Genomic DNA, 8,297 nt, shown 5'->3' with positions numbered 1-8,297 from the left:
AAAAGACTGTCAATAGGTCCCGGAAGAATTGGTCTAAGAAATTAGATGATGCACTTTGGGCTTATAGAACAGCATATAAAAATCCTATGGTATGTCTCCTTGTAAAATGGTTTATGGAAAAGCTTGTCATTTGCCTCTTGAGTTAGAACATAAAGCATATTGGGCAATTAAAGAACTCAACTATGATTTTAAACTTGCCGACGAAAAGAGGTTATTTTATATTAGCTCATTAGATGAATGGAGAACCCAAGCTTATGAAAATGCCAAGTTATTTAAAGAAAAAGTTAAAATATGGCATGATAAAAGAATCCAAAAGCGTGAGTTTAAAGTTGGAAATATGTTCTTTTGTACAACTCTCATTTCAGATTCTTTGCAGGAAAACTCCTCACCAAATGGGAAGGACCCTATGTTATTGAGGAGGTTTATCGGTCTGGAGCTATCAAAATAAATAATGCCGAAGGTACTAACCCGAAGGTTGTTCATGGGCAACGAATAAAACATTATATCTCAGGTACGCCCATTAATATTGAAACTAATATTATCCAAACTATGACACCGGAAGAACACATAAAAGAAATCTTCCGAAACACTCCAAAATCATGAAAAAGAGGAGGTACGTGATACAGTAAGTAAACGGACTACGAAAAAACCGCAAAAATATTTTTTGTCCATTTTGGAAAATAAAAAAATAGGAAAATAAGAAACAACCAGGAAGGTCACCCTGGTGGGCACAAGACACCAGGGCGCGCGCGCTCAGGTGGGTTGTGCCCACCTTGGGTACCTTCCGGATTCCGTTTTTCTCCCGTTTGCTTGTTTCCCAAGATAAAAAATCTTTATATACCCCCCGAACCTATTGACCACCGTATCGCGGAGAAATCTTCTGTTTTCTTTTCCTTGTTGTTTCCTAACAGATCCCATCTACCATGGCCACTTCAAGCCCCTCCAAGGACAAGTTCTTCAAGAACGTCATCAACCCATATTTGCGGGAGGTGGTGCAGCACCCTCAGGTCATCCAGATGCATGAGGGGGTGCTGCACATCCGCGATCTGCAAGGACCCAAGGGAACGAGGACCGTGGAGGCCAAGCTTCAAGCTATGGAGCAGGAAGTCTTCCGGTGCAAGGGGATGGTGGAGCATGGACTCAATGCCAATCACCTCATGATCACAGATTTTACCTGTGATCTCAAGGTGGATGGCAAGTCCATGAAGGACATCGTCCTCACCCTCAACAAGCAAATCAACTTTCTCCAAAACCAAGTCTTTGAATATGAGGCGAGGTTTAAAGGTATGAGTTTGGCTACCAGTTGCAGGACCCGTGAGACTCATTCTTCCTCTTATGATGGTGGACCTCTGCCATGGAAACCCGAGGACAAGATCGCCTCTACTTCATCACCACCACCTTCTTCATCACCAAAAGAAAACTGAGTATCGGGTATGGGCACTCCCCTTGGCTTCCGCCAAGCTTGGGGGAGGTGCCCCGGTATCGTATCACCCCCACCATCTTTTGCCTTTACTCATTTTAGTTTGATCCTTAGTTATCTTTTGCTTTAGATGAATAAAAGTTTAGTTCGATCCTTTATTTTTGAGAGTTTTCTTAGTGATCTATCCTTGTAATCGTGTGCAAGATATATAATAAAGTTTAGTTTGAGTTTTTGCTTTCTTTACTTTCATGTTCAATAAAAAGAAAGGAAATAAATGAAAAAGATCATATGTTAATCTTATGGTAGGTAATGACACCACATAAGGAAAAGTATAAGTAGAAAATTTTATTAGAGATTGACAAACATAGAATTGGTCAATGATGCAATTCATGAAAGAATTAATAAGGGAAGAGAAGATTCACATACAAATACACTATCTGGAAATCATTTGTGATTGTGAGCCCCCATCGAAATATTATATGCCAAAATTGTTGACGTTGGACAAGGAAGACAACTTAATGATTTATGTTTGTTCATATTCACATAGAAGTTATGTTGTCATAGATCCTTCAACATATGGTGCTTTCCCCCCATCTTTGCTAGACAAAAATTCCGCACTAAGTCGAGATACTACTTGTGCATCCAAAAACCCTTAAACCCAAATCTTATTTTCAAGAGTCCACCACACCTACCTATGGATTGAGTGAGATCCTTCAAGTAAGTTGATAGCAGATGGGCGGCGCTCCCGTGGCCGCTGCGTCCAGTAGCTCGGCGACGCGTTCCAGCAGCGCATCCCGGCCGCTCTCCATCAGTCGGCACCGCAGCAGCTCCCGCGCCACTGTGAGTGCAGCCCGCATGTTCGCCTGCTCCTCCCGGGTATGTGGCGCCGTTGCCGCGGCGTGATGAGGACATCAATACCATTGTTACACCCACAACCCCTGCTACTATACATACTAGACCGATTACTAGAGCTCGCGCACGCCAATTAAATTACCAGGTACTTTCGTTTCTTGGTAATGATTCTAATGTTCATGAGAATATGATGCTGCCTAAATTGGATACATTTGTTTTTCTTACAAATGAAGGGCCTAGCTTGGAGAAGGATGAACATTGCAGCAAGAACAAGCATGGAGTTGATGGCATGCGCAAGGGAGACAAGAACAGAGTTTCAAGTGATGATTTCAGGACTTTGAAGCCACCATAATGAGTGCATGAAGCCTTGGACGAAATATACAAGATGCCACTTCATAATTTTCGTCCAGAGGCCATGTAATTTCGAAATACTTCAATATAGGCTATTTTTTTTAGAGTCCGTATGTGTGGGGAAACAAGAGTTAGGGTGGGATTCGGACCCCTCCTCCAAGGGCCACGAAATTCCCCCCCTCTTCCTCCATATATACAGCCCCTAGGGCATCGTTTAGACTTCGGGTTTTGTTTAGATTAAAAGTTCGCCATAGCTGCAACTTCGCGTACTTCGTTTGTGTTCAACGACCAGACAAAGGCGTCACAGAACCCCACCTTCATTAATAAAGCTTTCCTCTTTTATTCGCAATATCTAGATTGCAATCTCAGTTTCTTGCATGTTCTTCGTTTGCTCGCAGGAAATAGACCCTCGTGGTCTGGTTGATCGTGCTCCGGCGTGGTCAATAACCCCCCGGAAGTTGGTTTAGCGATTGCTAAGGCACGACGTCTTCGCACGTTCGTAGTCGGATCGTCAAAGTCGACTCCCACAGAAAACGATTGCTATCTCATCGAAACATCGGTACACCTTTGCCTCTATCAAGTGGTACCAGATTTCCAGGTTGCTCTGTGAGATTTTATGGTTTTTCCTAGTTTAGATCGAGTCTGTTCTTCATACCTATAGTCAATGAAAAAGCCAAAAAAATAGGGTTAGTTCATCCTATCCGAACCAATCTGAGCCTTTGCAGAATCTTTTCCGTATTTGATTTGTTGAATTTGCGGTTGCATCGTCGTGTCAAGTTGCTGGTCTTAGCGTCTAGTCCTTTAGAGTTTCGAGTTCTGTTCACAGGTTGTCACGTTGCCACTGCCATATATCACCACCACATCATCATCATCGCTGCTGCCATATACCACCACCGCACCAACTTCATTACCGCTGCCATATACCACCGCCACATCTTCACCGCCAATCCGAGTCCATATACGCCACCACATATCCGCCGCCATCACGCCAGTCCGAGTTCCACCAGATTCATCTCTGCCACCAGTCCGAGTTCCACCAGATTCATCACCGCCACCAGTCCTATTCCGAGTCCAGTATTTTGTTACTCTGTTTTGGATTTCCAGATCACGCCATACTCCGAGTCGTGACAGAGAAGGACTCCCGAACTTCCGTGTTAACCGCAGTAGAAAAATAGTTCCAGTTTAAAAAAAACTAAGTCTGGAAAATTCTGGCTAGGCAGTTTTTAGGCCATTTGTAGACTTTTTCGAAAAAAAATTGTTGCGGAGCAAAAAAAAGAGGAAAAAAAGTGCAAAAAAAAGGAAAAAAAGAGAAAGAATTTCAGAGTGTGCTCCTCCCTTGTTTACGTGCAGCGCCGTGATTTTTTTAGTGTTCTAGGCTCGCGTCTCTAGCACGGTCTAGCCTAGGACCAGCACAGTACCGTCGTTGAGCGTTTATTCAACTTTGCATCTCTGAATTGATTATTGCTGACCCTTTTTGCTACCATATTATAAGCCTTCCCAGCTCCACATACATCTACATCGTGCGTTTGACTCTCCCTGGTAATCGCTCTATCCAAGCTTTGAGAGTTTTGACTACATCGGTTGCCGATCACCGCCTGCTGCTGGGTAACAATTGGTAAGAATTTGAGATTTGCTTGACAGATTTGTGACACCCACCACCACCACTTGTTAGTAGTCTTGTGTGTTTCTATTGCTACTAACCATGCCAGGATCACAAGCCGACGAGATTGACTGGGAGAACTTCACGAACAAGGAGCTTCATGATAAGTTTCAGCAAATGATGACTGAACAGGTGCAAGATGTGCTGAACAATTTTGAAGAGGCCATGGAGAAGATCACTGGCCTTGAGAAGACGTTCGAAACAAAGCTCGATAACAGATTTAATGAACTGCTTGCGCGTCTTCCACCACCGGCTGCACCTGCCGCACCTCTGCAACAACAACAACAACAACAACAACAACGACGACGACGACTACCTCCACGTCGGGAAACAGCCCTCTGCCGAGTGAGCCGTGTCCCTCTTCAGCCTGGCCAAACTGCTGGTGCTGCTGTTGATACTTCTGTGGCTCCTGCTGCTGATGTGGAGGAGGATGATTATGCGGGAGATTACGAGGATGAGGTTGATCAAAATCAGAACTACGTGCAACCACCAGCACCACAACCACCAGGTTGTCCACATGCAAATAATGGCAATGTTAGGGCTACCCCTCAGGTACGAGATCATGACCATCTCCCTAAACTGAAATTGAATATTCCACCATTTGAGGGTAGATATGTTCCTGATATATATCTTACTTGGGAGTTAGAAACTGAACAACGATTTACATGTTTACAATATCCTGAGGAGAGACGTGTTCCTGCTGCTGTTTGTGCTTTCACTAGCTTTGCATGTGTTTGGTGGTCTGAACATTGTAGATTATATCCTGTTCCAGCTACTTGGGCTGCTTTGAAAACTGCTATGCGTACTCGTTGGGTTCCACCATATTATCAATGTGAATTACTTCAAAAATTGCAGCGCTTAAGACAAGGAAAAAATTCTGTAGAAGAATATTATCAGGAATTACAAACTGGCTTGATTAGATGTGGTATTGTTGAGGAGAATGAAGCTATGCTTGCACGTTTTATGGGTGGATTAAATAGAGAGATTCAGACCATTCTAGAGTATAAGGATTATAATAATATCCCTCGTTTATTCCATCTTGCTTGTAAAGCTGAACGTGAAGTGCAGGATCGACATGCATTGGCGCGAACTAACTTTTCTGCAGGTCGACCTTCATCATGGACACCACGTGCATCATCTACTTCCACTGCAACATCACCTCCTTCAGGTGCCACCTCCAACCGTGATACAAGAAAGCAGGCACAACCACCACTATCTGCCAAGAGCACACCTGCCGGGCCTGCACAGAGCTCTTCTTCTTCCATGGCGTCAACTGGGCACACAAGTGATATTATTTGTCGTCGTTGTAAGGGAAGAGGACATTTTGCGAGAGAATGCAAATCTCAGCGTGTGATGATTACTACTGAGGATGGTGGGTATGAGCTCGCTAGTGACTATGATGCGGACACTTTGGCTCTTATTACACATGAAGAACACGGTGGAGATGATTCTGATCATCAGACGCAATACATGGCTGCTGAAGATGCTGACAGGTATGAATGTTTAGTTGCTCAACGTGTTTTGAGTGTGTAGGTTACACAAGCTGAGCAAAATCAGAGGCATAATTTGTTCCATACAAAGGGAGTTGTGAAGGAACGTTCTATTCGCGTCATCATAGATGGAGGGAGCTGCAACAACTTGGCTAGCATGGAGATGGTGGAGAAGCTATCTCTCACTACAAGACCACATCCACATCCTTACTACATTCAATGGTTCAACAACAGCGGCAAGGTTAAGGTAACACGTACTATTCGGGTGCATTTTAGTATCTCTACATATGCTGATTATGTTGATTGTGATGTGGTACCTATGCAAGCATGTTCCTTATTACTTGGTAGACCATGGCAATTTGATAAAAATTCTGTACACCATGGTAGAAACAATCAGTATACTCTTGTTCATAAGGATACAAATATTACTTTGCTTCCTATGACTACTGATTCCATTTTGAAAGATGATATTCATAGAGCTAATAAACAGGAGAAAAATAAGAGTGAAAATTAGATTGTGGCAAAAGAATTTGAGCAACAAATGAAGCCTAATAATAAACCATCTAGTGTTGCTTCTGAAATTAAATTGAAAAGTGCATGCTTACTTGCCACCAAATCTGATATTGAAGAGCTAGTTTTTAGCAAATCTGTTTGCTATGCTTTTGTGTGCAAAGAGGCATTAGTTTCATTCGAGGACGTGCCTTCCTCTTTGCCCCCTGCAGTCACTAACATTTTGCAGGAGTTCGCTGACGTCTTCCCACAAGACGTGCCACCGGGATTACCACCTATTCGAGGGATTGAGCATCAAATTGACTTAATTCCCGGTGCATCGCTACCCAACCGTGCACCATACCATACCAATCCAGAGGAGACGAAGGAGATTATGCGTCAAGTACAGGAGTTGCTCGACAAAGGTTATATTCGCGAATCCCTTAGTCCTTGTGTTGTTCCTATTATTCTAGTGCCGAAAAAGGATGGTACGTCGCGTATGTGTGTTAATTGTAGAGGCATTAATAATATTACTATTCGTTATCGTCATCCTATTCCAAGGCTAGATGATATGCTTGATGAATTGAGTGGCTCTACAATATTCTCCAAAGTTGCTTTGCGTAGTGGATACCATCAAATTCGTATGAAATTGGGAGATGAATGGAAAACAGCTTTTAAAACTAAGTTTGGTTTATATGAGTGGTTAGTCATGCCTTTTGGGTTAACTAATGCACCTAGTACTTTCATGAGACTAATGAACGAAGTTTTACGTGCTTTCATTGGACGGCTTGTGGTAGTCTATTTTGATGATATACTGATTTATAGCAAATCTTTGGAAGAACATTTGGAACATTTACGTGCTGTTTTCATTGCTCTACGTGATGCACGTTTGTTTGGTAACCTTGGGAAGTGCACCTTTTGCACCGACCGAGTATCTTTTCTTGGCTATGTTGTTACTCCACAGGGAATTGAAGTTGATCAAGCCAAGATTGAAGCTATTGAGAGTTGGCCGCAGCCCAAAACGGTCACACAAGTGAGGAGTATTCTTGGACTCGCTGGTTTCTATAGGAGTTTTGTGCGAGATTTTAGCACCATTGCTGCACCTCTCAATGAGCTTACAAAGAAGGATGTGCCTTTTGTTTGGGGTACCGCACAGGAAGAAGCCTTCACGATATTGAAAGATAAGTTGACACATGCTCCTTTACTCCAACTTCCTGATTTTAATAAGACTTTTGAACTTGAATGTGATGCTAGTGGAATTGGATTAGGAGGTGTGTTATTACAGGATGGCAAACCTGTTGCATACTTTTTCTGAAAAATTGAGTGGGCCTAGTCTGAACTATTCTACTTATGATAAAGAATTATATGCTCTTGTTCGGACCTTAGAAACATGGCAACATTATTTATGGCCCAAAGAATTTGTTATACATTCTGATCATGAATCTTTGAAACACATTAAAAGTCAAGAAAAACTGAACCGTAGACATGCTAAATGGGTTGAATTCATTGAGACTTTCCCTTATGTCATTAAACACAAGAAGGGTAAAGAAAATGTTATTGCTGATGCATTGTCTCGTCATTATACTATGCTTTCACAACTTGACTTTAGAATATTTGGTTTGGAGACCATCAAAGATCAATATGTGCATGATGCTGAATTTAAAGATGTATTGCAGAATTTTAAAGAAGGTAGAACATGGAACAAGTTCGTCGTTGACGATGGATTTGTGTTTCGTGCTAACAAGCTATGCATTCCAGCTAGCTCCATTCGTCTTTTGTTGTTGCAGGAGGCGCATGGAGGAGGACTAATGGGACACTTTGGCGTGAAGAAGACGGAGGATATACTTGCTACACATTTCTTTTGGCCAAAGATGAGACGGGATGTTGAGCGTTTTTTTTGCTCGCTGCACTACATGTCAAAAAGCTAAGTCACGACTCAATCCTCATGGTTTATATATGCCTTTACCTGTACCTAGTGTTCCTTGGGAGGATATATCTATGGACTTTGTTTTAGGTCTACCTCGAACAAAGAAGG

This window comes from Triticum aestivum, chromosome 3D (genome assembly GCF_018294505.1).
Source record: "Triticum aestivum cultivar Chinese Spring chromosome 3D, IWGSC CS RefSeq v2.1, whole genome shotgun sequence".
Classification (NCBI taxonomy): Eukaryota; Viridiplantae; Streptophyta; class Magnoliopsida; order Poales; family Poaceae; genus Triticum; species Triticum aestivum.
This window is presented reverse-complemented; position numbering follows the sequence as displayed.